The sequence below is a fragment of the Trichechus manatus genome, unplaced genomic scaffold (assembly GCF_000243295.1).
Source record: "Trichechus manatus latirostris isolate Lorelei unplaced genomic scaffold, TriManLat1.0 scaffold00180, whole genome shotgun sequence".
Taxonomy (NCBI): domain Eukaryota; kingdom Metazoa; phylum Chordata; class Mammalia; order Sirenia; family Trichechidae; genus Trichechus; species Trichechus manatus.
Genome location: NW_004444116.1, coordinates 2129102 through 2148479, shown reverse-complemented (window position 1 = coordinate 2148479; position 19378 = coordinate 2129102). Strand labels below are relative to the sequence as shown.

Below are 19378 nucleotides of genomic sequence, written 5' to 3'. Positions count from 1 at the left end.
TTCTTCAGTGATCCTCTCTGTGTTTTCTGTTTTCTCCCCCTGTTCCGGAACTCCGATCACTCGCAGATGTCTGCTTTTTATTGTATCTCATGTAATTCTCGGGGTTTCTTCATTTTTCTTTGTTCTTTTTTCTGATTTTTCCTCAAAGTTGTATTCAAGTGTTTGTCTTCAAGTTCGCTGATCCTATCTCCCATTGTTTCAAACCTGCTCTTCAGCCCATCTATGACATTGTCCATTTCTGAAATCTTGTTGTTTATCTTTTGGATTTTTAATTGTTGTTTTCGTAAGATTTCTAGTTGTGAATTTATTTTAGTATTTTGTTTCTGGATTATCTTTCTTGAATTCTTCCATTTTTTTTTCTGTATTTTCCATGAATTTGTCTATTTTTTCCTCATTGTTGTCTGTTTTTTGCTTTAGCTCTTGGATAGTTCTTAATATTAGGGATTTGAATTCCCTATCAGTTAGATCTAGTGCCTTTTCTTCTACTAGATGGTCATCTGGTGTTTGATTTTGGACACCTACTGGAACCATCCTGTCTTGTTTTTGTAAATGTTTTGATATTGTCTGCTGTCTTCGGGGCATTCAGTGGTTATTGTCCTCGTTTATTGATTATAGATTTGTTTGTTTCATCCTGCTTTTTTGTTTTGTTTGGTTACGTCTGAGCAGGCAGGCTGTGCATTCTTTGTTGTTTGCTCATCTGTGGGCACGATACTTTTCACCTCCTTCTCCAATGAGAAGTGTCAGTCACTCAGATATGGTACAGCAGGGTAGGTCCAGCTGAAGGGGAGTTGCTGGGATGGGTTGTTTGTGGCACTTAGCAGGGCTGACAGTGTGGACCAGGAATCAGTACAGGGCAGGTTTCAATAGGCCATGCCTCTGTTGCTTGGGAGTGTGATGTTCAGCACAAGGTGCAGTTAGGTAGGAAGGAGGGGGTAGATTGTGATGTGTGGAGCTAAGATGGGTATGGTAAAGATGAGAGAGAGGAGAGAGGAACAGGAGCCAAAGACATACACACAAACAAAAAGGAGTCCTAAGGGAGCTTGCTATTGGAGTGGAGAGATGAGAGACTGAGAAAAGGGGAAAAACAAAAGCGAAAAAAAAAAGAAAAAGGGTAAAAGAAAAAAAGAATAAATTGAGAAACTAGAAATGAAGAAAGACAAAAAGGGAGTAAGAGAGAGAAGACTAAGCAAAGAAATTAAAAAAAAAAAAAACAAGAAAAAAGTAATGCCCCCAGGGATGTCCCTGTGCATCTGTGCAGAGTAAGGGACTACCTTCCAAGCCACGTGGTACTGCCCAGCTAGAAGGGCTCCCAAGCCAAGAAAAGAAAAAGAAAACAGATAAATCAAAACAGAACAAATCAGAATAAACAAACATACAAATAAAAAAGCTCTGTATGTCGCACCAGTGTGGTGGCATGGACCGGGAAGCAGTTTCACAGTCCAATGTTGTTTTGCAGCCTTTCAGGAAGAAGCAAAGATGGCTCAAGGAGCCAGGTGTTTGAGAGAAAGGAGGGGGAGGTGGTGAGAGGTAAGGAAGAAATCTAAAGAAGTGGAAAAAAGCAACACCAGCAGCCAACAAATGGCACTCAGGGAGCTGGCCAGTGTGGGCAGGTGGAATCCAAGTGGCACTGGGCGGAAGCTCATGCTTCCCAGCCAATAGACTGTGGCTGCAAGAAGCAGAGGAGGCTAAATGGGGGTGAAGAAGGGTGGGGTGTGGAAAGCCTATATCATGGGTTACCAGTTGTTCTGTCTCCTGCTGGAAGCTCTGTGAAGCTGCTTTCTTGTACCTCCTGTTTGCTGATCTTCAATAGGAGTCCAAGATGGTGGATTTATGCTGCGGTAGTTGATAGGGGACCTCTGCATGTATCTCTCTTTGCACTCTGTTCTCGGTCAGTTTTTTATTCCATTTGGTGCTTGGCTGAGTTCTTTATCCCTTCATTTGGTGGTTAGGGTTTCAGGATTGATGTATGACTCTCTTTGACTTAGTTTTTCTGATCTTTGCTGGGGAGGGATGGCATGGTGCTTCTGACTATCGCACCATGTTGCCTGGAAGTGTAGGTTGTTTTTTTTAATGGCACAAGTCATCTGTATATCTTCTTTGCTGAGTTATCTCTTCAGATATTTACCCACTTTCTAATTGGGTAGCCTGTGTTTTTATTGTTGAGTTTTAGGAGTTCTTTGTATGTCTTCGATCCACCACGACCACCAGTTGCCATCCAGTTGATTACAACTCATGGTGACCCTATGTGTTGCAGAGTACAGCTTGGACTCAAATCCTTTATCAGATATGACTTTTGCCTCAAGTATTTTGATGCTTTGTTGTTAGGTGCACACACATTCATGATTGTTACTTCTTCTTGGAGAACTGACCCTTTAATCATTATGTAATCCTTTCCTTGCTCTGAAATCTAACTTGTCTGAAATTAATACAGCAGCTCCAGCTTTGTTTTGATTAGTGGTAGGGTGGTGTCTTTCTCCATCTCTTTACTTTTAAGCTATCCATAATGTTATGTTTAAAGTGGATTTCTTGTTGTTTGGTTCTTTTTAATCCACTTGGATAGTCTGTCTTTTAATTGTTATTGTAGTGGCTAATGTCACGTGTCAACTTGGCTAGGCTATGATTCTCAGTAGTTTTGCCTGTGCTCTTCCATAGTGTAATTACCTTCCATTTTGTGATCTGGTGTGAGCAAACAATCACTTGAAAGAGGAGTTTCGTTGGGAGTGTGGCCTGTCTCCAGTATATAAAAGGATGTTCTGGCAAAACTCACTCTCTCTTGACCCTGTACTCTTCTTGGCACCTGACCTCTAGTTCTGGGAACTGCTGAAGTCACCAGCCTGCCACCCGCCCTGCAGATTTTGGATTCACCCACCCCTGCAACTCCATGAGCCATCAGAGATCTTCAGCCTGCTGACAGACTCATGGATTTGGGACTTGCCAGTTCCCACAATTGCATGAGCCATTTCCTTTAGGTAAATCTCTCTATATATATCTGTACATATGTTTCACTGGTTTTGCTCCTTTAGCGAACCGAGACTAAGATACATATATTTACAGCATTTGCATTTAAAGTGATATCAGTATCATTTAATTAATATCTATCATATTGGCAGCTGCCTTCTATTCGTTGTCCTTGTTATTTGCTTCTTTGTCCCTTTCTTTCTTTTGCCTTCTCGAGTTTAATTGGGCATTTTGTATGACTGCATTTTCTCTCCTCTCTTAGCCTATCAATTACGGTGCATTTTAAAATTTTGTTAGTGGTTGCCCTAGAGTTTGCAATATACATCTACAACTAATCTAAGTCCACTTACAAATAACACTATATCACTTCACAAGAAGTATAGATACCTTATAACAGAGTATTCTGGATCCTTCCCTCCCATCACTTATAGCATTGCTGTCATACATATCCCTTATCCTTAAGCTATAATCAACCAATTTATCATTGCTATTATTATCGTAGCCCTGGTGGTCTAGTGGTTGAAAGTTTGCCTGCCGACCAAAAAGACTGGCATTTTGAATCCACCAGCTGCTCCTGGGAAATCATATGGGGTAGTTATACTCTATCCTGTTTGGAATCAACACGACAGCCATGGGTTTGGTGTGGTTTTTTATTATTATTTCAAACAAATTGCTACCATTGTCAGTTAAAAATAAAAATATTAAAAGATGAAAAATATCACTTAATACTTCATGGAAGACCTCAGGAATGTGTAAATAAAGGAGAGGATGATAAAAAAAATGCATGTGTACAACCTGACTGGAGTTGAAAAAATCAGTAAAAATTGTATTGAGATATGATATAGATATTAATAGAACTTTTTTCACATAGTTCTCTGTTGGATAGACGTAGAGTGAAACCTGTAAGAGCCATGCTCAATGGGAATGCCTTGTTTTCCTTGGTAGTGGAAGTTTTCTGCCTTTGACAGTGTGGCGATTTCACGACTTTTCTATAGCTACTTTAGTGGAAAATATTTGAATTTTCCTTCTAGGACGGGTTTGTGCCTTACACAGGTTCTGGGTTTTGCAGGTTTTACCGTACGATACTCAGTTCTATTAGAATTCCAAAACCTTGGGATGCAACTATTCTATAATAAAAAGGATCATAGTAATTCTGGAAGACTAGATGTAACTGTCAAAACTAAGGATTGAAACACAGAGCTCTACATCCGCAGTCTATCGCTCTCCCAACTAAGCTATTTCAGCTGCCTGAAAGTATCTGTTTTACCATTCTTTCAAAATATTACTTAATTTTTATTTGCAAAGCTCTTGTGTTTTTCAATACTTAATTTTAATGTATCCAATATAATCTACTCACTCACCCAAAATTATATGGGCTCCTTTGCCATCCATGTCTGAAAATAAGATTCAATTTTTCTGAGACAGTGGATGGGTTGATAGAGGAGGAGGAGGACGAAAAAGGGGGAGGAATAGGTAAAAAAGGAAGAAGCTTTTCTGCTTGTTCACCTCTGGCTGTTCCACGCTCCCAGCACTGCTCAGAAAACTAAGGGAATTTCAAATGAAATGACCGAGCCTGTTCTTTCTCTCTTCTTTCAGTCCTTCTTCTTCTGTCATGCTCTTACCGGAAGAAGGAAGAGAATATTATTGAGCACATTAATGTGGGAGCGAACTTTTTGCTTCTGATTGAGAAATCTTGAGCAAGTCAGTTCTGTTTTCTCCATATCCTTCCTTTTTCCTTGTCTTCCTTGTGAAGACACAACTACCCTGGGTGGGTAAGGAGACACAGGGAGTAGAAATGTAGAAACATTTCAAGGAAAACGACTGGATAATGTGTTTATCTCCACATGATTATGTAAAAGGTATTTAAAAAGGAGGAAAGAACAAAATTGTTGGGTATTGTAAAAAGCAGATGAGTGTCTATAGTTTTGAACCTTCTCAAGGTTAGGACACACTCCCATTGGGCCTCACCTCTCTCATGACAAAGACGTCATGAAGATCCTTCTTGAAATACTACCCATATTTATGAGACAGAACTCTCACAGTGCTGTATTCTTTACCTGGCTTCCTCCCTTACAGTGTTGTATTGCAGAATCATTTCCTTTGCTGGGCTCCCCCCGCCTCAGCTTTGGATCTGAATCCTGCTTTTGCTTGGAGGTTATATGTAAACCACATTTCGCCTGCGTGGTATGATTAAGAATGTTGCTGACGTAACTTGTATGAACTCCCTACTTGTAAACCTCTGTAAAAGTAACCTTCCTGCTCTCCCTTGGCAGGAAGCCTTGGCAGCATAAACTCCAACTGGCTGCATTTCCTTGTCCAAAGAAATAAAGGTGGCTTTTTGTTCTCCCACCTCGGTCTCTCGTTTATTGGCCAGTACAAGTCATGCTGAATAAGAACCTGGGGTGTCTACCCGGTAAAATTTATCAGGGGTCTTCTCAGATTTGACAGTTGGCCAGAGATAAAATCCACTGTTTCAAATCCCACTATTTCTTAAGCCTCTAAACTATATTCTCTTAGGCGGCTACTACAAGAAATACGTAAGGAGGTGGCAGACCAAATAACACTCTTTCTGCTTCTAGGACATTTCATCCCATCAGCCTGCTCCAAAGTTCCTTCTCAGTAAAGTGTCTAGGGACGTTTTTTCATGATCACCAAGAAAGAGCTATGATGGACCTGTTGTATTTTCAACTTCTCCTCTCTTTTTCCACCTTTTCTTTTTTTCTCTTCTTACAAACTTTGCAAGCCCTCTTCTCTTTAAGAAGGAGCCCTGGTTGCACAGAGGTTCAGAGCTCAAGTGCTAACCAAAAGCTCTGAGTTTGAATCCAATTCCACCAGCGGCCTACTGGAAACCCTATAGGGCAGTTCTAGTCTGTCCTATAGGGTCGCTATGAGTTGGAATTGACTCAACAGCAATGGGTTTAGTTTATTTTTTTCTCTTTCAGAGGAGGGGATTGCCACAGTCAGCTCTTTTTGTTTGGTGCCAGCTAGTTGGTTCCAACTCATAGTGACCCTATGTCCAACAGAACAAAACACAGCCTGGTCCTGTGCCATCCTCACAATCATTGTTATTGTTGAGCCCATTGTTCCAGCCACTATGTCAGTCCATCTGGTGGAGAGACTTCCTCTTATTCGCTGACCCTCTACTTTACCAAGCATGACGTCCTTCTCCAGGGACTGATCCCTCCTGATAACAGATCCAAAGTATGTGAGACGAAGTCTCACCATCTTTGCTTCTAAGGAGCATTCTGGTTGCACTTCTTCCAAGATAGATTTGTTTGTTCTTCTGGCAGTCCATGGTATATTCAATATTCTTCGCCAACACCGTAATTCAAAGACACCAATTCTTCTTTGGTCTTCCTTATTTATTGTCCAGCTTTCACATGTATATGAGACGACTGAAAACACCATGGCTTGGGTAAGACACACCTTAGTCCTCAAGGTGACATCTTCGCTTCTTAATACTTTAAAGAGGTCTTTTGCCGCAGATTTTCCCAATGTGATGTGTTGTTTGATATCTTGACTGCTGCTTTCATGGGTGTTGATTGTGGATCTAAGTAAAATGAAATCCTTGACAATTTCAGTCTTTTCCCTGTTTATCATGATGTTGCTTATTGATCCATTCGTGAGGATTTTTGTTTTCTTTATGTTGAGGTGTAATGTATACTGAAGGCTATGGTCTTCGATCTTCATCAGTAAGTGCTTCAAGTCCTCGTCATTTTCAGCAAGGAAGGTTGTATAATCTGCTGTGTTCTTTTTCATATAGTCAGCATACAGATTGAATTAGTATGGTGAAAGACTGTAACTCTGAGACACAGCTTTCTTGACTTTAAACCAAACAGTATCCCCCTGCTCTGTTCAAACGACTGCCTCTTGGTCTATGTACAGGTTCCCCGTGAGCACAATTAAGTGTCCCGGAGTTCTCATTCCTCACAATGTTCTCTATAATTTGTTATGATTTACACAGTCAAATGCCTTTCCATAGTCAATGAAACACAGGTAAACATCTTTCTAGTATTCTCTGCTTTCAGCCATGATCCATCTGATATCAGCTATGATATCCCTTGTCTGTATCATCTTCTGAATCTGGCTTGAATTTCTGGCAGTTCCCTGTCAATGTACAGCTGCAATCGCTTTTGATGATCTTCAGCAAAATTTTATTTGCATGGGAGATGATATTTCAATACTTATATTTGACAAAGGAAGCTTATGTGGAATATATGGAGATATCCTACAAAACTCTGAGAAAAAGTCTGAAAAATCAATGAGGAAGAGCAAAGATTAAACATCTGCTTCACAAAAGAGTTTTAAAAGTTACTGATGTGAGGTCCATGAACAATACAAGATAGGTCCTGCCTGCAAAGTACCCTGGGGAAAAACCAGAGTACCTGACTGAGCAGTGACCTGGACCAGGAAAAAACACACCAAATGCATGACTTTGTGGTAACTGTCAACTGAAACCTATTAACTAGTACAAAAACAGCCCCATCCATCAGAGATTAGATATGTTTTTCCCTGGTCCCCCTGCAAATATCCTTGCACACAAAGACCAAGTATATAAGCCCACAACCCCCACTGCCCTGTGTGGGTCACATTTGATGCTTCACTGTCCATCCTGAGACTCTTAGTGTCAACCTCTGTATGTAAGATCCCTCACAATGCCTTGTCTGATCAACATGGCTTTTATTGCCTTCCCTCCACCCCCACAAGTTCAATGGGTTTAGTAAATCTACCCTTTCAGTTCTTATTAGCAACACTCAATATTTCTTTGAAATACCAAACAAACCCGGTAACGGCCAGTAGTAAATCTCAGACTTTCAGAGTTGAAAAGTTCAGGTTCTCTGAGCATTCTGTGTTTCAGTGGCACTTGTCCAGAACTGGTAACTCCCTGTAGTTTTTGTACTTTATGTACCAGTGAAGAAAGCCTTTCCCCTTAAAGAGGAAGAAAGAAAAACACTCCTTAAAACCCAACAGATCTAGCTGCCAGATCTTTCCTCATGTAGCATCTCTTCACACTCATTTTTTGCAATGTAACAAGAGAGACCGAAACCTAACCCAAGTTACAAAAATCAAGACAGTGATGGCTATAAAGGCAGTGACCAGGAGCAACTGAGGTACTCCTTCACCTGCCACTTCCAATGTATGAGTTTCACAGAAGAACAACAAAAATAACAAATCCACTATTCGCAACAGTTAGATTTACATACTCCATTCATCCAAGGGTGGAAGGCAGGAAGGGGGTGGGAGGGTAAGCAGCACAAGGAGAAAAAGCATTTAAATCAGTCCAGGCACAAGGTCTGGCAAACGTTAGAAAATAGCTACAGAAAAACCTGTGGTCCTTTCAGACTGATGGTGTTAAAAATCCACATAGTAGTGTCAGGAAGGTTCTGCCTAAATACACCAGAGATAAAATTCCAGTTCCGCAGAGAGAAGGGAATATGTAAAGCGCCCTTGGCAGAGTGGGTCCTGCCTTCCCTGGTCAGGAGAAGTGAATAGGGAAAGAGCTGCTACATCATCCTTCCAACCCCACCTATCCCCTGTGGAAGGCAGGTGAAGTCAGTGGCCTGAAGCAGCCTTCAATTTGGCAGGAGTTGGATGTGGTGAAGGGAACTTCTCTGCCAAGGTTGAGCTAGTCAAAGCAGACTGCAGGTCAACCGTCTTACAGAAGGGTCTGTTACTTAAGAAGACCACCAAGGAGAAGACGCTCAAATGAAAAAGATACACTTTACCAGGGGTCTTTGCTTCATTGATGTGATAATAAGTAAACGAAAGAGAATGGAGACGAGGCAGCCACTGATAATGTATGAGGACTGCATTGCTGTGAGCAAAGCCAAGGACAAACCAAATCCAAGGTAGTAGGGACAATTCCTTTCTATGACAACCACTGGTGCATTTCAATTCTTTTATTGAACCAGTGATATTCAAAGCAGTGTAATGAATACAGAAGGGACATATGTAGGAGACTAACCAGCTGCCCAACAAGATGGATGGGGAGGAGACTCACAGACATCCCTGGAGAAGAAAAAGAGCCTGCAGCAAAAGGTGGAAGAGCATATCAGCAATTATTTTCCTGATATTAGGGAATGGGTGACGCTTCCTTCCTGATACATCAAATGCCAGATCGGCAATATCTTGGAAACAAATGGCATTGACAACTTTGTTAAGCACAAACAGGCAGAGCCCCCAAACAGCACTGAAAATTGATGTGAGGAAGAATTCCAGCCACTACCAACCAACTCCATGTAGTGATGGATCACCAATACTTTGTGCTGTTACTGACTGAAGCACAGGAATAAATGTTTGGTAAAACAAGGGGAGACTCCAGCAGAATACTCCTCCATTGCAAGCACAGCACTGGAAAATTCTACCAACCATACGTGGCTCACTCTCTTGCTTTGGCTCTACACTCTGGGCCCTCCTCTGCGTCAGGACACTACTTGCCCTTCTTCCATGATGTTCCTCCCTCTTTTGCAATATTCAAGCCTCCAGGTTTGAAATGGTGCAGATACCCCAGAAGGAGTCCTTGATTCCCTTGACAAGGTCTTTGAGAAAGGTTTTGACACTGTCAGCCACCTCTTCACCACCGTTCACTATCAGCTACACAGGGAGAGAGAAGTGCCTCAAAATGTCTCATCATGAAGGGTAAGGCAGCTCTGTCAAGGACCCATTCAGCTCCTCCCTAGGCTGAGGGCCATACTGAAAGGGACTGTGTGGAAATTTCACAGTTATTGTATTATTATTGTTTTTTTTAGGATTTGATATTTTTATTTATTTGTTTATTGTTCATTGTTATAGTTTAAATGAAGTTTACATTTCAAGTTAGTCTCCCATACAAAAATTTATACATACATTGTTAAGTGACCCTAATTGCTCTCCCCATAGTGACAGCACACTCCTCCTTACCACCTCTGATTCCCCATGTCCATTCAACCAACTCCTAACCCTCTCTGCCTTCACATCTCACCATTTAGTCTCTTGTATCTACTTGAGCTAAGAGGCACACTCCTCACGAGTATCACTTTATGTCCCACAGTCCAGTCCAATCCCTGTCTGAAGAGTTGGCCTTGGAAATTGTTTTAATTCTGGTCTGATAGAGAATCCAGAGGCCATGCCTTCCAGGGTTCCTCCTGTCTCAGTCAGACGACTAAGTCTGGTCTTTTTACAAGAATTTAAGTTCTGCACCCCACCTTTTTCCTGCTCCGTCAGGGACTCTCTGTTGTGTTCCCTGTCAGGGTGGTCATTGGTGGTAGCAGGGCATCATCCAGTTCTTCTGGTCTCAGGCTGATGAAGTCTCTGGTTTATGCGGCCCTTTCTGTCTCTTGGGCTAATACTTTCCTTGTGTCTTTGGTGTTCTTCATGCTCCTTTACTCCAGGTGGTTGGGACCAACTGATGCATCTTAGATGGCCACTTGTAAGCGTTTAAGACCCCAGACGCCACTCACCAAAGTAGGATGCAGAACATTTTATTAATAAACTTTGTTATGCCAATTGACCTAGATGTCCCCTGAAAGCATGGTCCCCAGATCCCCACCCTGGCTACTCTGTCTCTCCAAGTGTTTGATCATATTCAGGAAACTTCCTAGCTTTGGATTAGTCCAGATGTGCTGACTTCCCCTGTAGTGTGTGCTGTCCTTCCTTTCACCTAAGATAATTCTTATCTACTATCTAGTTAGTAAATAACGCTCACCCTCCCTCCCGACCCTCATAACCATCAAAGAATGTTTTCTTCTGTGTTTAAACCTTTCCTTGAGTTCTTATAATAGTGGTCTTATATAATATTTGTCCTTCTGTGACTGACTAAATTCACTCAGCATAATGCTCTCGAGATTCCTCCATGTTATGTTTTACGGCTTCATCAGTTTTCTTTAACATTGCGTGGATATACTATAATTTGTTTATCCATTCATCTGTTGATGGGCTTCTAGGCTGTTTCCATCTTTTTGCTATTGTGAACGGTGCTGCAATGAACATTGGTGTGTATATATCTATTCATGTGATGGCTCTTATTTCTCTAGCATACATTCCAAGGAGCAGGATAGCTGAATCATATGGTACTTCTATTTCTACCTTTTTAAGGAAGCATCAAATCGATTTCCAAAGTGGTTGTACCATTTTACATTCCCACCAACAGTGTATAAGTCTTCCAGTCTCTCCACAACCTCTCCAGCATTTATTATTTTGTGGTTTTTGGATTAATGCTAGGCTTGTTGGGATGAGATGATATCTCAGTGTAGTTTTGATCTGCATTTCTCTAATGGCTAATGATCATGAGCATTTCTTCCTGTGTCTGTTAGCCGCCTGAATATCTTCTTTGGCGAAGTGCCTATTCATATCCTTTGCCAAAGTTTTCCTTGAGTTATTTATCTTTTTGTCGTTGAGGTTTTTGCCATATCTTGTAGATTTTAGAGATTAGACGCTGATCGGATTTGTCGTAGCCAAAAAATTTTCCCAGTCTGTAGGTTGTCTTTTGACTCTTTTGGTGAAGTCTTTTGAAGAGTATAAGTGTTTGATTTTTAGGAGCTCCCAGTTATCTAGTCTCTCTTCTGGTGCTTGTGCGTTGTTACTTATGGTTCGTATTCTCTTTATGGCATGGCTCCTAGCATTGTTTCTATTTTTTCTTCCATGATCTTTATTGTTTTAGATTTGATATTTAAGTCTGATCCATTTTGAGTTAGTTTTTGTGCATGGTGTGAGGTATGGTCTTGTTTCATTTTTTTGTAGATGGATATCCAGTTATGCCAGCACCATTTGTTAAAGAGACTGTCTTTTCCCCAATTAATGGACATTGGGACTTTCTCAAATATCAGCTGCTTATAAGTGGATGAATTTATGTCTGGATTCTCAATTTTATTCCATTCGTCTATGTATCTGTTGTTGTACCAGTACCAAGCTGTTTTGACTACCACGGCGGTATAATAGGTTCTAAAATCAGGTAGTGTCAGGCGTCCCACTTTGTTCTTCTTCTTGAGTAATGCTTATCCGGGGCCTCTTCATTTTCCAGATGAAGTTGTTGATTTGTTTCTCCATCTCATTAAAAAATACTGGTGGAATTTGGATCAGGATTGCATTATATCTGTAGATCACTTTGGGTAGAACTAACATTTTTCACAATGTTGAGTCTTCCTATCCATGAGCAAGGTATGTTTTTCCACTACTGCAGGTCTCTTTTGGTTGCCTGCAGTAGTGTCTTGTAGTTTTCATTGTATAGGTCTTTTACGTCTCTGGTTAGATTTATTCCTAAGTATTGTATCTTCTTGGAGGATATTGTAAATGGTACTGATTTGGTGATTTCCTCTTCGAGGTTCTCTTTGTTGGTGTAAGGGAATCCAACTGATTTTTGTTTGTTTATCTTGTATCCTGAAACTTTGCTGAAATCTTCATTAGTTCCAGTAGTTTTCTTGTGGATTCTTTAGGGTTTTCTGCGTATAAGGTCATACTATCTGCAAATAGAGAAACTTTGACTTCTTCCCTACAAATCTGGATGCCTTTTATTTCTTTTTGTAGCCTAATTGCTCTGGCAAGGACCTCCAACACAATGTTGGATAAAGGTGCTGATAAAGGGCATCCTTGTCTGGTTTGCATACGCAAGGGATATGCTTTCAAACTCTCTTCATTTAGGATGATGGTGGTAGTTGGCTTTGTATAAATGCCCTTAATTATATTGAGGAATTTCCATTCTATTCCTATTTTGCTGAGAGTTTTTATCATGAATGGCTCTTGGACTTTGTCAAATGCCTTTTCTGCATAGATTAATACGATCAAGTGGTTCTTATCTTTTGTTATATTTATGTGATGGATTACATTGATTCTTTTTCTAATGTTGAGCCATCCCCGGTTACCTAGTATAAATCCTACTTGATCGTGGTGAATTATTTTTTTGATATGTTGCTGAATTCTATTGGCTAGAATTTTGTTGAGGATTTTTGTATCAATGTTCATGAGGGATATTGGTCTGTAATTTTCTTTTTTTGTGGTGTCTTTACCTGGTTTTGGTATCAGGGTTATGCTGGCTTCATAGAATGAGTTTGGGAGTATTCCATCGTTTTCTATGCTCTGAAATACCTTTAGTAGTAATGGTGTTAATTCTTCTCTGAAAGTTTGGTAGAATTCTCCAGTGAAGCCATCTGGGCCAGGGCTTCTTTTTGTTGGGAGTTTTTTAATTACTTTTTTGATCTCTTCTTTTGTTATTGGTTTATTTAGTTGTTCTACCTCTGTTTGTGTTAGTTTAGGTAGGTAGTGAGTTGCTAGAAATTTGAACATTTCCTCTAGGTTTTCAAATTTGTTAGAGTACAATTTATCGTAGTATTCTGTTATGATTCTTTTAATTTCAGTTGGGTCTGTTGTGATATCACCCATCTCATTTGTTATTCGGGTTATTTGCTTCCTCTCCTGTTTTTCTTTTGTCAGCTTGGCCAGTGGTTTATCGATTTGGGTGATCTTTTCGAAGAACCAACTTTTGTTCTCGTTAACTTTTTCAATTGTTTTTCTATTCTCTGTTTCATTTAATTCTGCTCTAATTCTTCTTATTTCCTTTTTTATGGCACCCAAGGACTTCTTTTGCACCTCTCTTTCTACTCGTTCCAGTTGTAAGGTTAATGTTTTGATTTTGTCCCTTTCTTCTTTTTGGATGTGTGCATTTATTACTATCAACTGACCTCTGAGTACTGCTTTGGGTGTGTCCCAGAGGTTCTGGTAGAATGTGTTTTCATTCTACTTTGATTCTACGAATTTCTGTATTCCATCCTTAATTTCTTCTATAACTCTGTAGTTTTTGAGCAAGGTGTTGTTCAGTTTCCATGTGTTTGATTTTTTTTTCCTTCCTTTTTCTGTTATTGATTTCTACTTTTGTGGCTTTCTGGTAAGAAAAGATGCTTTGTAATAATTCAATGCTTTGGATTTTGTTAAGGCTTGCTTTATGGCCTAATATGTGGTCTATTCTAGAGAATGTTCCATGTGCATTGGAGAAGAAAGTATACTTGGCTTCTGTTGGGTGGAGTGTTCAGTATATGTCTATGAGATCAAGTTGGTTGATTGTAGCATTTAGACCTTCTGTGTCTTTGTTGAGCTTCTTTCTCGATGTTCTGTCCTTCACCGAAAGTGGTGTGTTGAAGTCTCCTACTACTATTGTGGAGCTATCTATCTCGTTTTCAATGCTGTTAGAGTTTGTTTTATGTATTTTGGAGCACTGTCATAGGGTGCATAAATATTTATCATAGTTATTTCCTTCTGGTGTATTGACACTTTAATCATTATATAGTGTCCTTCCTTATCCTTTGTGGTGGATTTTACTTTAAAGTCTATTTTGTCAGAGATTAATATTGCCACTCCTGCTCTTTTTTTTTGTATTGTTTGCTTAAAATGTATTTTTTCCATCTTTTGAGTTTTAGTTTGTGTCTTTAAGTCTAACATGTGTCTCTTGTAGGTAGTATATAGATGGTTCATGTTCTTTTAATCCAATCTGCCACTCTGTCTTTTTATTGGTTCATTTAGTCCATTTTCATTCAGCATAATTATTGATATGTATGAGTTTAGCGCTATTATTTGGAGTCTTTTTGTGTGTGTTGTTCACAGTTTCTTTGTTCCACTTAATTTTCTGTGCTGAGTTGTTTTTCTTTTCATCTTTTTCATTGATGTTGATTTTGTATTTGCTGAGTCTTTATATTTTTGTGGTTTTTTATTTTGATTGGTAAGATTTTTAGTTTCCTTTGTGGTTACCTTAATATTTACCCCTATTTTTCTAAGTTTAAACCATTCTTTTATTTCTTTATATTGCCTTGACTTCTTCTCCATATGAAAAATCTATGTCTACAATTTTTAAGTCCCTCTGTTTTGTTTTAATGTTGTTGTCTTTTACATATAGACATCTGTTTCCCTATTTTCAGTGTTTTAGCTTTGGTTTATTTTTGTGACTTCCCTATGTGGATTGATATCTGGTTTTCTGTCCTGTTGTTTAGTCTTGGGTTGTTATCTGATGTTATTGATTTTCTAACAGGAGGACTACCTTTAGTATTTCATGTAATTTGAGTTTGGTTTCTGCAAATTCCCTAAACTTCTGTTTATCTGGAAATGCCTTAATTTCGCCAACATATTTGAGAGACATTTTTGCTGGATATATAATTCTTGGCTGGCAAATTTTTTCCTTCAAGGCTTTATATGTGTCATCCCATTGCCTTCTTGCCTCCATGGTTTCTGCTGAGTAATCCGAGCTGATTCTTATTGACTCTTCTTTGTAGATGACTTTTTGTTTATCCCTAGCCACTCTTCAAATTCTCTCTTTACATTTGGTTTTGGCAATTTTGATTATAATATGTCTTGGTGACTTTCTTTTGGGATCTACCTTATGTGGGGTTCAAGGAGCATCTTGAGTAGATATCTTGTCATCTTTCATGATATCAGGGAAGTTTTCTGGCAACAAATCTTCCACAATTCTCTCTGTATTTTCTGTTATTCCCCCTGTTCTGGTACTTCAATCACTCGTAGGTTATTCCACTTGATAGACTCCCATATAATTCTTAGGGTTTCTTCATTTTTTTTTAAACTATTTTATCTGATTTTTCCTCAAGTAAGTTGATGTCATGTGATTTATCTTCAGTCTCACTGACTTCCATTGCCTCAATTCTCCTCCTATGACTTTCTATTGAGTTGTTTAATTCTGACAGTTTATTGTTAATCTTCTGGATTTCTGATTGCTGTCCCTCTATGGACTCTTGCAGCCTGCTAAGTTGTCATTATGCTCTTCTCTAAACTTCTTAATTTCCTCTATTGCATGTTCTGTGTTTTGATTCCTTCCTAATCTCTTGAAGAGGTCTGTATATTAATGTTCTGTATTCTGCCCCCGGTAATTCCAAGAAATTTTCCTCCTCTGGAAAATTTCTAGATTCTTTATTTTGGGAACTTGCTGAAGCCACCATGGACTGCCTCTTTATGTGATTTGATATTGACTGTTGTCTCCGAGCCATCAATAAGTTATTATACTCATTTATTTTATGTTTGCTTACTGTGTATTAGCTTCTTGTTTTGTTTAGATATGCCCAAATACACTGTTCATGTGAGCTAGTTTGATTATTTGCACCTTTGAAGCGCTAATGTTCTGTCACCAGGTGTATAGATCTGTTACTAGGTATGTGAGCTCAGGAGTCTGCGCACTCCTCTTGTACGGATTCAGCTTAGGTACCCAGGTAGATAGCCACCAAGTGTGTGGTGCATTCTCTCACCTACACTCCTAGATAGGCATGGGTGATGGGTGTAGGCTTAGGCATCTGGCTGCAGCAGGAGGACACACTCTGAGCAAGTCAAGGGGCTGATGGCTGCTCCCAAGTGTCCAGGAGGAAGGAGTGTCCTGTTCCCTAGAGCACATGGGTGGGTGAGTTTTGCAGCCAGGCCATGAGCACCCAATGCTGTTGAGTGTAAGGACTGCAGGGCACCCTTTATTCTTGGGCCTTATCACAGGTGGCTAGCTGGCGTGGGTGGAGCCACCAGTCCTCAGGCCCCTGATGTGGGTAGGTGAAGACCCTGCTTAATGGGCAGAGCAGTGTCAAATTTCATGAACCTGCAAATTCTTAGCTGAAAGAGTTGAAGTTAGACTTCAGGTATCTACCCTGTTGTACTGCAGTAGTGAGGGCCTACTCTGTTGAAATGGGCCCACACAAGTCTATGCAGGGGGAAAGGCACTCAAAGTCCATGGATCCCTTACGCCTCTGCCTAGGCAAAGGAGCTGTGCCTCCCCTGAATTCCTGACTTAGGGGAGGCAGCAGATTATTTTTTCCCGTTTGTTAATTTCTTCACTCTCCAAGGCCAAGAGAATGGCTCAGGTAGTGTGATGGCTCCTACTTCTGGCCCACGGGACTTGGCAATTGCTGAAGCCAGTCCAGGACGCAGTGCAGAGCAGGGAGCAGGGAACAGGGAGGTACATGATAGAGAGGTTTTTCCATAAGGGGGGTGTTTTTGATCTGCACTGTAGGCTGGAGCCAAGTACTTATGTTTCACGGATCAAGGGCTGCTTTACACTGGTTCTGGGTGGCAGAGTAGACTCTGCCGCTGGGTCTCTCCTGGTGTGGAATACACCTCCCAAGCACTGCTTCTTGTGTGCCTCACCGCTCCCCCATGAGCTGATCAGGCCTGAAGGGCTCAAGCTCTCGCCGGATCAGGCTGGCAACTCCTTGCTGCTTCCAAACCGTCTCTCCCTCTCCCTGCCACTCAGTCCAGTTCCTGAACTTTTCCTTTGATGTTCAGGGCTCCTAGATAGTCATATATAATCCATTCACTTGTTTTTTCGGGTTTTTGTTGTAAGAGTGTCCACCGGAAGCATCTGACTATTCCACCACCTTGGCCTTGCCCCCCATTTATTGTTTATTTCCAGTAGTATAGGCTTAGTTTCCTGGTTATTGTGGTATTGTTAATGCCTAGCTTGCATAGTTCACTTTTGCATGCTCCCATGACTTTGATTTACTTTCCTCCTCTCTTCCTTCTTGCTTTCCCATGATTTTATAAAAGTTTAAATTTAACTTAAGTTCCTCTTTGAGAGGTAGAACAACAAGTGCTGAACAAGGAAAAATCATCTTGTGGCCGAAACCAGGACAGCATCAAAAGGCCAGCATGTCTGGAACGAGGTCATTGTGCCCACCTCAAAGGGGAACTAACATTCCACTGATTCTTTGGACCCTGACCCTGTCCCGATAAAATCCTCTGTTGGCCTCCAGAGGGGAGGCAGATTTTGGAGGAGCTCATTCCCCTCTGTCTCCTGTATATCAATATATGATAAAACACTTTTGCTGCTCACCTCACCCCTGTCTCATTATTGGCCTCTCCCACAGGTGGCTCATACCCACCATTGCAGTAACAATACAGGACATTAAAACAAACAAAAAAAAGCGAAAACCATTATGGTGGAGTTGACTTGGACTCATAGTGTGCCTTTGAGGCAGAGTAGAACTACCCCATGGTTTTCCCAAGGAACCGCTCTTAACCACTGTGCAAACAGGGCTCCAAATATTCCATGGTCAGCAGGATTTGAACTTTCATGGGGAAACTCCAATGGGTTTCTAGTCCATGGCCTTACCTACTCAACCACGACTACAGTTGACTGCCTTGTGACCCTTTTTCCCACTCTGAATTGAACCTGTACCTCTGGCAGCCACTCCTGCAGCTGGTCTGGTAGGGTGCAACAGCTGGATGCTATTAATTGTAAGGAAAATGCAAATTAAAAACACAAGGAAATAATACTCCTCTTCACAAAAATGACTTAAAACAACAACAAAAAAAAAAAAAACAACCTGAAAAAATCAAGTGTTGCTGATGATATGGAACAACTGAAAGTTTCATACATCGCTGATGAGACTGACAACTAGCACATACACACAGGTACACTATTTAGAAATATTGCCTATAACAAAATATATATGTGACCTATAACCCTCAAACTTCACAGCTGCATTTAGACCCCAAAAAAATGAATGCTTGTTGCCCTTGAAAGAGACGTACAAAAAATGTTCATGGCAGCATTAGTTGTACATCAACAGCAAAATGAATGAAAAAATTGTGATGTATAGTATTAATACAATGGAATATGACAACAATAAAAAAGAAATACTGCTACTAGACACAATATGGATATATCTAATAAAAAGCATACTGAGTGAAAGAAGCTATACTCAAATGAACACATATTGTATGATTCCCTTTACAGTCTTTCAAAACAACAGGAAAATGGTGGTAGAGGTCATAAGATTGGAACTAATTGGGAGAGATACTAGGGAACTTCTGAGAGCTGAAAATTTCTTTACCTTGCTCTGGATGTTGGTTATATGAGCTATACATATGTAATAACTCATCAAGCTGAATAATTACTTTTTATGCATTTTACTGTTTGTGAACTAAGTCTCAATTTAAACAGAAAAAAAAGAAAGAAAGATTTCCCTGGGTATCTTCTCACTTCCAGAACATCCTGATGTCTTCATTCCAAAACTCAAAACACCCCTGCTGCCGTCGAGTTGATTCCAACTCATAGCGACCCCATAGGACAGAGGAGAACTGCTCCATAGGGTTTCCAAGGAGCATCTGGTGGATTGAAGCTGCCGACCTTTTGGTTAGAAGCCATAGCTCTTAACCACAGTGCCACCGGGGCTCCATTAGTGCTGTTCAAATTGTGATCTGCAGATTGGTGCCTGTTAAGAACTTGTTTTACCTGTCTGTGGGCATTGGAAACTTTTGTATCAATTTAACTGTGGCGGGATATTGGACTCCTCCTACTAAATAAAGTAGAAACAATTTCAGGAATCAGTTGAGCAGAATGTGGTGCTGGCCATTTAGTGGTTAAGCAGTAGAACTGTGTTGCCGCTTCTGATATTATAAGATTGGTCTGACACCTAGAACCCAAGAGAATATACAAATCTGAAGAAATATGATTATTTACTTTTACAAATTT

General features: G+C 40.3%; 1 pseudogene; it reads right to left on the bottom strand.

Moving 5' to 3' along the window:
* Positions 1 to 8511: 8511 nt before the first annotated feature.
* Positions 8512 to 10827, bottom strand: LOC101358004 (etoposide-induced protein 2.4 homolog pseudogene; annotated as a pseudogene).
* Positions 10828 to 19378: the final 8551 nt, after the last annotated feature.